Source organism: Adelges cooleyi, unplaced genomic scaffold (genome assembly GCF_023614345.1).
Source record: "Adelges cooleyi isolate 19-005CV unplaced genomic scaffold, UGA_ACOO_1.1 ACOO_flye_CR_arks_rails_tigmint_CR_PRNA_247, whole genome shotgun sequence".
NCBI lineage: Eukaryota > Metazoa > Arthropoda > Insecta > Hemiptera > Adelgidae > Adelges > Adelges cooleyi.
Window position 1 is genome coordinate 1,282,290 of NW_026095912.1, and position 16,309 is coordinate 1,298,598.

A 16,309-nucleotide genomic window follows, 5' to 3' on the forward strand; every position below is an offset into this window, starting at 1 on the left:
TAGCAACTCTATAAATCACAAATTTTGTCTAGTTTGTACTTTGGGGGGGTAAAAGTTGAAAAAATTTAAGTCTTCACGGACGAAAGTTGAAAAAACAAAAAAAAAAACCGTACGAGTTTTTAAGTTAGAACTTTTACTGGCTATAGTATCAAGAAAAAGAGTCGGATCGAGTTGAAATGTTTAAAAAATATTTATTTGGTAAGCCCGCGCACGTCAGTTTTGTCAAATTCAAAATATACCCATTTCCCGCCCCCCTAGGGGGGGTACAAGTTTTTTTGTTTTTCGGGGTTTTTAGCCGTAATTTTAAAACTTTTGGGTTGAAAATTTGCCAGTAGTCGGAACTCATATGTACCCATAACATATTAAACGGGAAAAAAATTCGGCACTACAGTTTTTTTTTAATTGCCGGGAAACTGTGTTTTCGCAGATTATGTATATTTTAACAAAAACACTTAAAATCTTTAAAAAAAATTGATCAAATCATTAAAACAATTTTATTTATATCTATGCAGAATGATACTATTAGGTTTTGTGCTCAAGTACCACTCTTGACTTAAAGTTTACACAAATTCAACTTTTTTTTTTTTTTTTTTTAACTAAAAACCCAGTGTACCAGATGTGAGAAACGAACAGACACTAAAAACTACCAGTTGGTAACGTCTATCCGTGTTAGATTAGGTTAGGGTCCATGATCGGTATCATAATATTGTGTTTATTACATGATATCATAGGCGACTAAATCGTGTAACTGATTATAGTAGACACTCGATTTATTGGGAAAAAAACCTATCCGTGTACTTATTAAGACATTTAATGATTCTGATACGACAAAACCACTGTCGTTATCTCGTTATTTTATAGCCTGCGTTATATAACCTTACCGAAGGTTAACTATGAGTATTTAATGTCCAACTACCTGCAAATAATGAAGAGGACTGTTGTTTTTTGGATTCAGATTAAGTGTTGGTTTTTATGCAGTATACCGCCTCAAAATGTTTTTTTTATTACACAATTTTTTTAAAGGAAAACTTATGTTTTGTATATTGTTATACTGTTATTCATTTAAAGAGATTCACGCTTGATTGTTTAAATTGTCTAATATTAGATAATCTGCTTCGTGCTAATTTTATTTTTTTAGTTTATCAAGATAATACTTTATTTTGTGACTAGATCAAATCTCGTGAACATTTAACATCATGATACTGCTCCTATGCTATTATTAAAAAAACACAATTTTTAAAAACTCCATAATAGGTTATTGTTAAATAACTGGCAACAGCCGACCGCTAGTGGCTATACATGTTAGTAATATTTAACTAATAAGTAATAAATGTAGGTAAAATTTATTGTTTTCTCCATCACAGTACCAGTATACGATTTATTTTAATTTAAATGTAAGAAAATCGATTTTTCTTTAGAAAATAACAAGATATTAATATACAGGATGAGGCAGTAAAACGGCGATTTTCTAATTTTATGAAATGGTAAAAACCCGTTTCACTATCCCACCCTTTACATTTTAAGGATCTATGAAAAGGTTTTTTAGTTGCATTTTATTTTGTACATTGTCAATCTAGTAAAATAGAAGTATAATATAGCTTTGAAATAATATAATCTGTGAAGTATAAATAGTTGGTTTGAGATTGCTTTAATGGAAGTATATAATACATAAATATTAATTTATTGAGAATAAGCGATTATAATTTAAACTATGGAGTACAAACGATTGAAACATGAATCGTCGACCATTCCAACAATATATAACAAGACATTGTATATGTGTTATTTGGTCCACTAAGTTTTTGCAAAAAAAAAAAAACCAGTACAGTGGGGTCGGGGCATAGTGGGGACGGAGCATAGTTGGGTCGGGGCATATTGGGGACGGGGAGGTCACAGGTTTACAGGAATTTTTAAATCTGAAAGTGATAAAATCACTTTCGAAAAAACGCTTCGATGCAAATCGGTAGTTAGTATTTTCAAGCCAGTACAGTCCAAACCAAGCACAGTATAAACCAGCAAAGTTAGAAAGTTTTAAATGAAGGTTCTGTATTTACAAATGAGCATCAAAGCGTTTATTTGAAAGCGATTTTATTCAATTTTATCACTTTTATTTATAATTATTCTTGTAGACCTGTGACCACTCCGTTTCCTCATTGCTTTGATTACATTATGCCAATACTCTACTGTACTAGTCCTCTCGGATAAAATCGCTTTTAAATAAACGCTTTGATGCTCATTTGTAAATACAGAACCTTCATTTAAAACTTTCTAACTTTGCTGGTTTATACTGTGCTTGGTTTGGACTGTACTGGCTTGAAAATACTAACTACCGACTTGCATCGAAGCTTTTTTTCGAAAGTGATTTTATCACTTTCAGATTTAAAAATTCCTGTAAACCTGTGACCTCCCCGTCCCCAATATGCCCCGACCCAACTATGCTCCGTCCCCACTATGCCCCGACCCCACTGTACTGGTTTTTAATACACGTCTTTTAGTAAATTTTAAAAAATTACTTAAATAAGTAATTATAAGTATATATAAGATTACCTTATTGTACTTTGGCTTAATTTTAGAAACTGTTAGTTTTAAAAAACAAATTACTAAATATAACACAAAAACTCGTTTTGCATGCATTGTTATCATTTTTAATTTATTAAAAAGTTTTTAAAATGTCTTAAAAATTATTTCATTTAAATATAGTATACAAAGACTGACTTTATAACACCAATTTTAAAAGTGTTCGAAATAAAATAACGTATAAAATGTTAATAACAAAACGGTTGGGTTAGGTAAAAACATTTTGTTTTTGTTGTCTTAAAGCATATATTTTAGATTCTGTATTTACTTCATGGATACCGAAAGGTTTGTATTGTAATGTTTCTTATTAAATTAGTACAAATATTAAAATAAGGTCACAGTTAAACATGATGTAGTTGTAAAATGTGTATGTTGTGTATAAAATTTAAAATATCTAAAGTTTTAAAAAATATTTGGTTAGGGCAATCGAGTAACGTTTACAAAAAACTATAATAAAATATTGACTCAAAAACAAAATGAATCCTACAAGAATTTCCCACATAAAAATTAATAATACTTTTTATTATTACTTTATTTCAAGTATTCTTTCCATTTTTTAATCACACAAATGTTTTGCGTTAACAACATTTTCATCTTAGATTATTAGTAGGGTGTTTTGTCCACAGATTATCAGTTATACGTGTGGCAGTACTGATAAGAATTTATTGATAAGAGAGGCTTACCTGTGGTATTGATGAGGAAAGTTTATTAGTGATAACCTTCGGTGATAGTGATAACGAATGTACTGACAATACAATGAGCGTATTTTCACGAAGGTAACGAAAGCATACCGTTTGCTGATAACTGTTTTGGCGATGTTTTAATGTTAAAACTGTTAACTGTTTAATAAAATGTTTGCTCTCATCAGTAAACTACATTTCCAGGCTCCAGCATTTTGTAATGTTTGATACTTATATTTATGTAAAATCTGTTTTGCGGTAAACAAACAATCTTTATCAATCTAAAGTATGAGTACATATCAGTTAAAATGTTTGCCTTTGAAACCACAGATATATATTACAATATACTGAGTGGCCCACAATGATTTGACAAATTAAATAACTTTAGTTTTAGTGAATATTTTTAAGATTTTTTTTTTAAATTGATTCATATTCATTTGCGCTATAATCATCAAGTTTGTTATTTCACTTAATTGATTTACTTTTTAAAACATTTTTTTTTTAAATTTATTTTATTGACATTTGTTTAAAAATGTATTAAGCTGTATTTATTACGTCATATTTTTATGTTTAACCATAATTTAATAATATAACTTGCTTTCATGTATTCCAATTAAATTACAAATATATTTTATATATAAAAAACACGAAGTTATTAAACATTGTTTAATTAGTATGCATTTTCATGAGTATCGGAATGAAAGATCTATGTATAAATTATATATAAAACTAAAAAGTATTTGATAAAGGTTTTTACTTTTTATTGACTTAGAACTAATTATTAAAAACTCAGAAGCAGAGGGTTAGAGTTAGATAAATACCGATATAAAAGTCCAAAAAAAAGTATATTTTTAGGTAATTGGCGAATGTGTATATTTTCGACCCATTTAGCTTATGCCATATCCCATAAGCCACCTATATAAATTGGATTTTTTATCTGATTAGTTATTTCTATTTTTATTACCTATATATATATATATATAAATGAATGTATGTGTGTGTGTCCCTCACAATTTTCATCAGAGTTTGTAGAAAAACAGCATTATATATTTATTTTGTATCAATATGTATTAGGTAGAATCATAAAATATAAATGTATATCCAAATTATAAAAAATTATTAACATGTATTGGCCCGTAATACTTTATAATATTAGTGGGGCGCGATAAAACATTAATATGTACTACTAAGTCATCCTCAAGTCTCAACAATGTGTATCAGGCGAGCCAAAAAGTGTTCATTGTTCGCTATAGCAAAATCCCAACCAAGTCAATTATTAAGGTGGTGAAATTTCGTTTCACCCATACTATCGATTTAAAAAAATAAAAATCGAAAAAAGGGTGCCCGGTATAGTACCACAATTAAATGTTCAAATTAAAAATCTTTAAGCCAAGTGGAAATAATTTAGTAAACATTTTTTATCGATTTGATTATAATAATTTAGTATTTTCCTTAAATAATGTAGAATTGTTTCTAACTTTAATATTAAAATAACTTGTATGAAATCCGTTGTGTTTATAATATGTACACTATTGGTTTTTATTCAAAAAACGATTAATATTATATGTTTATTACTGCTAACCTTATAGTATTGATAAGGAAGGTTTTTCAGTGATAACTTTCGGTGGTAGTGATAACGAATGTACTGATAAGAGTGTCTTATCAGTGACAATACAATGAGCGTATTTTTACAAAGGTAACGAAGGCATACCGATTGCTGATAACCGTTTTTGCGATGTTTTAATGTCAAAACTGTTAACTGTTTAAGGAAAATGTTGGCTCTCATCAGTAAACTGCTTTTCCAGCAGTTTGTAATGTTCGGTATTTATATTAATGCAAAATCATTTTTGCATAAGCAAACAACCTTTGTCTATCTAAACAATATCAGTATATGGTTGCTTTCGGTACCACAGATACATACTACAATATACTGAGTGGCTCATAATGATTTGACTAATGAAATAACTTTTGTTTTAGTGAATATTTTTAAGATTTCTTTTAAAATTACTTGCTTTACTTTTTAAGTCATTTTTTTTGTTAACCTTGTTTTTTTTAAAGAAGAAGAAGCCATATTATTTAGTATAGTTTTTAATAAATAATTAGTGTAAGCAAATTGTATTTTTGTTCATACGTAAAAAAGTTATATTCATTTGAAAATTATGAACATTTGATGTGTTACAATTTGTGCTTTTTCCGTATAATTCTCAGTTAAAGTTTTTATGTCATCACTTATGTCACTATGTCCAAATTTAATAATTTAATTTTAATTTTTAGTGTGTAATTTTCCTAAATAAATAATTTTGAAAAAAACACTGGTACACATTAAACAACTTATTTATTTTATAATCGAGTATATATAACAAACGTGTTCTAAGTCCTCCTACTCATTAAAGAGACTTTCATAATATTCTGTATCTGATATTGGCTCTAAAGATTTGTCATTTGTTAAAAAAGGATTACAGTTGTCATATTTAGGAAACAAAAACATTTTTTGGAATACTTTTGTTATTTAATTTTTGTGAATTTTTACATAATTTAACTCAAATGTACAAATTGTAATAAATGTACAATGTACAAAACCCAAATGTAGACATAAAAGATGAATATGCAAAGAAGTAATATATAATATTTAAATAATTATAATAACAATAATATTAAGGAAATTAAATATATGAAACAATAAAAATATTGCTTTTAAAGAAAATAATTTCTTTTTTTTAATTCTATTACATTTTAATCATTGTTTAATAACCATAACTTTATTAATCATTTGAATATTATCCTCCAAAACATAAGATAACAATTCAAAATTATACTAATTACTTTAACTCAATTCATAACAATTGCATTATAGGTGGTGACTTCAATGCAAAACACCATTCCTGGGATTGCCGTGCAAACAACCCGCGTGGTCAGGTTCTTCACAATTTTGTAACTAGAGGAAATCTAAAAGTTCTTGCTCCACCAGGTCCAACTTATTGGCCGACCTCAGCTCGTAAAAACCCAGATATTCTAGATATTTTCATTACAAAAATCCCAAACAACATTCACTGCACTACGGAGAATATACTCGACTTAAATTCTGACCATTCCTCAGTACTGCTAACTCTTAATGTCTCTCCTCCTCTTCGACAGGAATCCCCGAAATTATTTAATCATACCACTAATAAAATCAAATTTCATGACATTGTCGACCAACAAATTAAATTAAACATTAAATTAAAATCCTATGACGACCTGGATCTAGCTGTTAACAATCTCACAAACCTCATTCAAACTGCAGCTTGGTCATCTACAGTCACCTCTCTCAACCCTTCTAAGACTCCTGCTATACCAGTCCACATTCGCGAAATCATTGTTGAAAAACGTAGGTCAAGGGCTCTTTACCAACGAACCCGTCTGCCTTCACACAAGCAAAAATACAATAAACTTGCCAACCATCTAAAAAAATTGTTAGCTAAATTCAAAACAAAATCTCTTGAAAGCTTTCTAACTAATCTCTCAAATGATGGTAGTCTTTGGAAAGCAACAAAAAATGCGTGCAAAACTAAAACCCCAAACGTCCCAATAAAAAAAAACGATGGTAGCTTTGCTATATCTGATACAGATAAAGCCGAACTGTTCAAACTCCATCTATCTGAAATTTTTCAGCCTCACCCTGATATTGCCTCTCCTAATAACATCAATTCTGTGGAAGAGTTTCTAAACTCCCCACTACCAGTAGCTCACCCTGTCAAACACTTCACTCCGAATGAAGTTAAATATGCTATTGATAAATACCCTCTCAAAAAATCTCCCGGGTTTGATCATATTACTGCTGAAGTTGCCAGATGCCTGCCAAAAAAAGCGATCATCCACCTCACGCATTTATTTAACTCTGTTCTCAGGCTCTCATATTTTCCTACCCTCTGGAAATTCTCGATTATTATTCTTGTTCCAAAGCCCAATAAACCTCCTGACTCCATCTCCTCTTACCGACCCATTAGTCTGTTACCTTTTTTCGCCAAAATCCTCGAAAGACTTTTACTTAAACGAATTCTACCATGCCTAACTATAAATTCCATTCTTCCCAACTCCCAGTTTGGATTTCGATCTACTCACTCAACAATCCATCAAGTTCATAGAGTTGTAGATGCAATTTCTTATGCATTAGAAAAAAAATTATATTGCACTTGCGTTTTTCTAGATATTTCTCAAGCATTTGATAGGGTCTGGCACCACGGGCTCCTTTTCAAATTGAAAAAATGTTTACATCCAGTATACTTCCTGATCATTAAATCATATCTCTCTGACAGATATTTCAGTACTCGTTTCGGTGAAACCCTCTCCAGTATAGCTAAAATCTCGGCAGGTGTTCCGCAAGGTGGAATTCTTTCGCCTGTGCTCTACAACATCTACGCCTCTGATCAACCAACCTCCCCGAATACGCTAGTCGCCGACTATGCCGACGACAAAGCTATAATCTCAGTAAATAATGACCCGGTTATTGCTTCCCGCCATCTTCAAAATCACCTCTCCCTCATGGAAGAATGGTACACCAACTGGCGGTTGAAAATAAACCAGTCAAAATCCGTGCATTGCACTTTTACCCTTAGACCTACTCTCTGCCCAGCTGTCTCCATTCATGGTATCTCTATTCCAAACCATCAAACAGTTAAATATCTTGGACTAACTCTAGATCGTAGATTAACCTGGGCCCACCATATAAAGTCTAAGCGAGTAAACTTAAACTCTCGATTACGCCTTCTTAAAACATTTATTAACAATAACAAATACACTAATATCAACACAAAACTGCTCATATATAAATCTTTAACCAAACCAGTCTGGACTTATGGCATACAGTTATGGGGTAATGCAAAAAAATCAAATTTAAATAAAATACAAACATTTCAAAATTTAGCACTCAGGAAACTCTTAAATGCTCCTCCTTACGTCTCAAACCACACAATCCACACTGATCTAAAAATGAAATTGGTACACGAAGAAGCTATAGCTCATTACCAACGCTTCCACAATCGTCTTTCCTCTAATAACAACCCGCTAATACGAAATCTTGCAGTCCTTTCTATTCCTGGAAACCCACCCAGACGCTTAAAACGAAAATGGTGTCGTGACCTACTTGTTCAACCCCCTCCCATCAACTAATTCAAGTCAGAGCATCAGCTGCTTAACAATTTTATAATAAAAAAAAAAAAAAAAAATCAATATTGAGTGTCATTAGTGGATGACTTCTCACGTCAAGCGTATCATGTTGTAAATTACTCTAACCATATAAACCTATTGTGCCCCTAAGGTATAGATTGTTTATCTCAAATAAAGAAAAAAAAAAAAAAATTTGAATATTATACAATTTTCACATTTTTTAATTTACGATTAGCTTTTCATACAAGCTTAAACCGGTTATCATATAGGTAAATATTTATTAAATAAAAAAATTATTATGTGTATGTTTGTATCCGATCATTTCTTATTGTGGGCCTTATTGCAGAAACGCAATAGTTTTGAAAGATACTTTTGTTTTCGCTTTTTCTCTGGTGCATTGAGTTGATCATTCCTTGCGGCAACAGGCTAGAAAATTATTTTTTTAATAAAAATTATCAGCCCTAAAATGTATCGCCCAGTAACCACCCAAATAAAGCCAAAATTATGCATCGATTTACATCCCTAGGTTAAAGCAATATATTATTATGTGAGTTGGGCTACTTTTACAAGTTAAATTACCTCATTCTGGCTCGCATCGTTTTCGGAAATGTTAACCTTCGCATTATCATCTGTTATGGTAAAGTGGATTCGGTCGTCACTCTTATCATTTTCGTCATTCTAAAATTATATTAAAATATATTGTTTAAAAAAATATATTTCTCTTAAGACATAATTTATACCTATACCAGTAACGTTTCAAAATTCAAGTATTTTACCCTATTCGATTACAATACTAGTCAATGAATTTAAAGCCAACTAATAGTGTTTACAGTTATCAATCTACAGCCAGCGTTGCCAGTTACTATCGCTTATTATTTAAAAATGATGTACTATAAGTATTATTGCCTACAAAAATTATGTTATTTGCGCTACCTATACATATAGTTCTTATAAAATACTAAAGTTGAATTACCTCATTCTGGTTCGCATCGTCTTCGGAATTATTTATCTTTGCATTATCATCTGCTGAAACTAACTTTGCAGTATCTCCCTCTATCTCAGCACCTGTAAAATGTTTCAATATTAGTTTCGAAATACAGTTAAACAATTTTAATGAATACAACAAAATCGTGTACCAACCGTTGCATACATGTGCGGTTTTTCGTTTTGATGTTTTCAATTTTATTAATTATCACAAATCAATATAAATATGGTATAAAAAACAATTCTTTCAAAATTCACGTTTATCGTATTTTATTACTTACTTAGGAGATCAGCCTGTGGGGGATTATTTGTTACGGGTTCGTGGATTAGATCGTCACTCTTAACATTTTCATCTTTCTAAAATGTTATTAAATTAATATTAAGAAGTATAAAAAAAAATATTTTTTTTTTCTCATGACATAATTTAGACCTACATTAGTTTCAAGAATTTTACCCTATTAGATAATAATACTAGTCAATGACTTAAAAGCAAACTAATAGTGTATATAGTTATTAATCTACAGCCAGCGTTGCCAGTTTTTATCGCTCATAATTAAAAAATTATCTTGTCTAAAATATATTGCCTTCCTAAATAAAGGTCGAGTCTGAAAAATTTATAAAGATTGAGAGATTACAGAGGGCTGGCCACTACAACCTAACCTAACCTGGCGTAGTCAGGACCCTTTATTGCACATGGTATTAGCTGAGAATCCAGAAGGGAAAAGACCTCTTGGATGATCCCGTTTAAGATGGGAAGACGTGGTTAATGGGGAAGTAGAATCACTGAATGGTGGTCCAGATTGGAAAACAAAATCAGCTAACAGAACGACTTGGAGGATTGGTTATTTGGCAGAATGGTCTTAATGGCCGTTATTGTCAGCCATAAATTAATAAGAAGCCTTTAGAGTTAGTTATGAAAACGAAAAATTTTTCAAATAATCTGTTTCAAGAACTTAAACGAAAAACCCTTATTATTTAATCCTAGGGCAATATGCTTAAGATAAAATACTGTTTATGAATTACCTTTATAACGTACATGTCTTCATCATCCTTAAAAATAATATGTGTGAAACATAAAACAAACATATGTTTTAAATCCATTCTAATTTTAAGCATATACATTTTTTTTTTTAATTTAAAAAAATTGTTTCAAATTAAGTGTATTTTTAAATATGGATTACCATTTCCAGGTGTTTAGTTCTCTCCATGTTAAAAACAAAGTATCAAACATAAAATTAACACTATTAACATATATCCATTTATTTTTTACACAATAAACTTTGTACATTAAAGCAGCATTTAATTTTTATAAATTAGTAATAATTGTTTAAAATATATATTAAACAATAATTATATATTATACTATTATATTAAATTAAAATAAGAAATGGTGTCGTGACCTACTTGTTCAACCCCCTCCCATCAACATAAGTCTGGACTTATGGCATACAGTTATGGGGTAATGTAAAAAAATCAAATTTAAATAAAATACAAACATTTCAAAATTTAGCACTCAGGAAACTTTTAAATGCTCCTCCTTACGTCTCAAACCACACAATCCACACTAATCTAAAAATGAAATTGGTACACGAAGAAGCTATAGCTCATTACCAACGCTTCCACAATCGTCTTTCCTCTAATAACAACCCGCTAATACGAAATCTTGCAGTCATTTCTAATCCTGGAAACCCACCCAGACGCTTAAAACGAAAATGGTGTCGTGACCTACTTGTTCAACCCCCTCCCATCAACTAATTCAAGTCAGAGCATCAGCTGCTTAACAATTTTATAATAAAAAAAAAAAAAAATCAATATTGAGTGTCATTAGTGGATGACTTCTCACGTCAAGCGTATCATGTTGTAAATTACTCTAACCATATAAACATATTGTGCCCCTAAGGTATAGATTGTTTATCTCAAATAAAGAAAAAAAAAAAAAAAAATTAAAATAATGGTTTGTATTATTTCAAATAACCTGTAACGTTTTCGTTGGTACTACTATTATGTTGTCGGGCATTAACCTCGATACTTGGTCAGCGAGCTAAAAACAATATTTGTTGTTATTTGTTTAATTAAATATTACATTTATTTAACAATGGATTTATTTTATCAGATCAAATTTCAGTCCATTTTTATTTATAACAATAATTCGAGCATCCAAATATTAGTTAGGTTATAGGTAAGTTTAGGTTTAGTAAAAAGTTAGTGTTACTGTTTTGTTTTGTAGGAAACCAGCTTAAGTATCCTTTACTGTCAGGCCCTAATTAATAAAAGTTCTTTACAGTAGGTGACTAAAAAAGAAAATATTTCAAAATCTGTTTCAAGAATTATAACTAAAAGCCAAAAATGTTTATCAAATTGCATCCCTGAGTTAATACAACACATAGTTTTGTGAGTTGTGCTACTTTTACATCTGTTTAAGATAAAATACTAAATATGAATTACCTTTTTCACGTACGCATCATCTGCTGCCATTAACTTTGGATTATCTCCGTCTATCGGAATACCTGTAAAATGTTTGAATATTAGTGCCGAAATACAGCTAAACAGATTTAATGAATACAACAAAATCATGTATCGTTCGTTGAGTAAATGCGGTTTTTTCTTTTGATGTTTTTAATTGTTTTAGGTCCCACAATAAATCAATATTAATAAAGAAAATATTATTTTTTCGAAATTATTGTCTCAACTTGTTACTTAACATGGACATCAGTCATTGGTTACATACCTTTTTCGCGTTTGTCAACTCGGATCAACTTCGCTATATTGTCTCCTGCCTAAAATTATTATTAAAAATGTATAAGTATTTAAAAGTATCATTTTTGTTGTGCCTTATTTTAATACACCATCAGTAGAGTTATAAGATTCAAAAATTGTACACTATTACATTATAATACAAGTAATTACTTTTATGCCAACTAATTATGTATATAGTTATTTATCTACAGCCAATGTGCTAGTTTTTATTGCTCAATATATAAAAATGATGACTAAAATGTATTGCCTACACTAAATAAGTCTAGTCCGGAAGGTTTAAAACACATATTGGCTAACCTCATTACACACATTTTTGATTTATATAAATTTGTTTAAAATAATAAATTGTTTATTACTTATTACAGAAACTATTTTATGAAACACAATTGTTTATTATTTAAAATAACCATTGGATTTAATATTTATTTATTTAAAATTTAAATTATTAAAACATTTTTTTTTAAAATTTATTTTATTGACAATTGTTTAAAATTGTATTAAGCTGTGTTTATTAGGTCATCTTTTTATGTTTAACCATAATTTGAGATTCCAATTAAGTCTACAGCTATAGTTTGGGCAATAAGCTATTATTAATATAATGTTTGTAAAATGTTCATTAAATTTTCGACCCTCCCATTATTAGTAACGTTAAAGGCAAGCTTAGGTTTGGTAATAAGTTAGTGGTTAAATAACCTTCACAGTTTGCCTAAAATTAAAAGAGGTTTTTAAAATTGGTTAATAAAACAAAACCTATTAAAAAACTGTTTCAAGTACCATAACCAAAAGCCAAAAATATGCATCGATTTGCATCCCTGGGTAATAACAATACAGTTTTATGCGAGTTGCTCTACTTTAACATATATTTGCGATAAAATACTAAATATGGATTACCATTTGGATGCACACAATAGTATTTCCCTAAAAAGCAATACATTAAACACAAAATTAACACTTGTTTTAAATCCGACTTAATTTTTAACATATTATTTTTTTAATTAATTTATTTTTTTTTCATAAAAATATATTATTACATGAGTTGCGCTACTTTTACAACTGTTAAATACAAAATTATAAATATAGATTACCTTATTCTGGCGCTCACACTCCTCCCTCTTAAAAACAAAGTATTAAACATAAAATTAACACCTTTTTTATATTAATTTTATTTTTCAACTGAAATATAGTTGGCGTGTAATTAGGGTTACACTTTTTCACATGCAACTTTTTCAGTTCATTTTAAGGAAATTGCCTAAATATCGATTAACCATTGTTTCTCTGTATGAGCTAAATGTTTATTTTAAAAATCAAATTTTTAAACAATTAACGAAAACTGGTTTTTTATGCATAATAGTTTTGAAAATATTCAAAAGTTTTAAAAAAGCGTGTAAAAATGGTCTAAATTAAAATGTAGTATACATGGGGTGATCCATATTATGTAAGACACTCAGTTTCTCAAAATATAGTTATACATTTCACTATATTTTTAATACGTTGAACATTTTTACCTTCATCCATTATTCGAAAAACAAGGACGGATCTCGTTTTTTTTTTTTTAAATGGGAATATATATTTTTTATACCATTAATATGTAGCAAAAAATGTATAAACAATTTTAGCGTTTTGGTTTTTAAATTTCAACTATCTGTTCGTTTGCTATGACTTCTTATTTGCATTGCTCGATAAGTGAAAACACCAATAACCAGACACAACGTATACCCATTCAATCACAGTAACTGTGACAGTATCGACGGCGGGGGTCAATTTTATTATTAAGTAGGAAACGGTTTTGCTACTATTGCAAAAACCAAACGAATATTGCTCTCAAATTCAAATCTTTACAATGCCATGGCAAACGTAGAGATAAATGGAAAATAAAAAAACAGTATAGTTGGGCGGGGCATAGTGGGAACGGGGAGGTCACAGGTTTACAGGAATTTTTAAATGTGAAAGTGATAAAATCACTTTCGAAAAAACGCTTCAATGCAAATCGGTAATTAGTATTTTCAAGCCAGTCCAGTCTAAACCAAGCACAGTGTGGGCCAGCAACATTAGAATGTATTAAATTGAATCGGTCATTTCAAAAACGACTTAGGTCACTGATTTTTCAAAAATGTCTTTTTGTCAGATAATTATATACTTAGTTACGTATTCTGTGTGAAAACTAAATTTGTCAGACTCATATTTACTACAAATGTTGAGTACAAGAAATTAGAACCACTACAAAAACGATTTATGAAATGTCTTGTGGGTAGTGTAAAATTTCAAATTTGTCACTTTTTGAAATGACCGATAAAATTACAAAACAGAAGTGTCAAAGCGTAATTTCAAAATGATTTAATCCGAGAGGCCTAGTACAGTAGAATACAAGCATAATGGAATCAAAGCAACGAGGTGACGGAGAGGTCACAGGTCTACACTCTACAGGAATTGTTATAAATAAAAGTGAATAAACTCACTGCAGATAAGAGCGCGCAACAATATGGCGTTCGTACACAAGATGATGCCAATTGAATAAAAATTAACACTATTTTTTTCATTTATCACATCTGGTACACCGCGTTTGTAAGATTCTGGATTTTTGTGTAAAAGACATCAAAAGTGGTCAAATTATATGTTTTTGGGGTCGGATGACGAATTTAATATCAGTTCTCAATTTTAATCAGCCAGAAAAAACTTAAGTAAAAAAAAAAAAATTGAGTTTGTGTAAACTTAAAGTCCAAAGTGGTACTTGAGCCCAAAACTTAATAGTATCATTCTGCATTGATCTACATAAAATTATTTTAATGATTTGTTAAATTTTTTTTTAAGATTTTAGGTGTTTTTGTTAAAACATACGCAATCTGCGAAAACACAGTTTTCCGGAAATTAAAAAAAAACTGTAGTGCCGAATTTGTTTTCCGTTTAATACGTTATGAATACATATGAGTTCTAACTACTGATAAATTTTCAATTTAAAGGTCCTAAAATTACGGTTAAAATACCAAAAAAATTGTACCTCCTCTAGGGAGGTGGGAAATGGGTTTAATTTAAATTTGATACAACTGACGTGTGCGGGCATACCAAATAAATATTCCTTATAAATTCAACTCGATCAGACTTTTTTATCGAAATTATGGCCAGTTGTTTTTTTAAATTTCGATCGTGAAGAAGTTAACTTTTTCAATTTTTACTCCCATAAAGTTGCCAACATTATAACATTTGCGATTTATAGAGTTGCTAATTGAAGGAATGTATCCAGTATTAAGAAAGTTACAATGCATATACAGACACAAAAAAAAACCTACATCATAATGCAAATATTTTTCAGATACCAGCTGTTGACCCTTACTCATTGCAATGTACAAACATACAACCATAAAAACTAAATTCCCCCATAAATTCTAAGGAAAGACAACTTTTTTTTTAATTAGTCAAAACTTGACTATAGCTATAATCTCGAAAGTATTTTCATATGCTTCTAATTGCCAGTAGTTAGAACCACGTGTCTTAAAAATGTACTAAGTGATGCTTAGTTTTAAAAAAATAGTCCATCTTGTAGTGTTATTTAAATAGATAATGAAGTATACAATTGCGACTAGCCAAAAAATACTTGTTTCACCGAGAGTCACACCTTTTCTTGTGCAGGCAAAACAAAACAAATTTTTTGAACAGGTCTAAAAATTATATTCATATTTATCAGACAATAACTGGATATTTATCACTGTAATTATTTTCTGTAGGTTTCTGGAAAAACGGGAGGTTAGGTTAGGTACGGGATAAAATCACTTTGGGAAAAATGCATAAAATTGTTAATGTGATATTACCGCCGATAGTTCATTTTATATATACTTAAAATATAAATAGGTATTGATAAAAGCACTGCAAAGACAATGCACTTAAAATTAACCTATAACTAATGCATATAATTAGTAGGAATCATGTCGCACCCTTGGAGCAAGCCTGCCACAACTCAAGTTCTGAGGAAATACAACATAAAGATTAAACGTGCTCTCAAATGGTTAATTTTAACTTTGAAAGCTTTAATTTTAATACTTTTCAATTATATTTTTGTTACCCGGTGCTTGTTATTTTAATTTCAAGCTACTTAGTTAAATCTCAGCCACACACCACAATTTGAGGTTATGGCATTAGCAGCAGGTTTTAACAAACCAAACTGCCAAATCTGT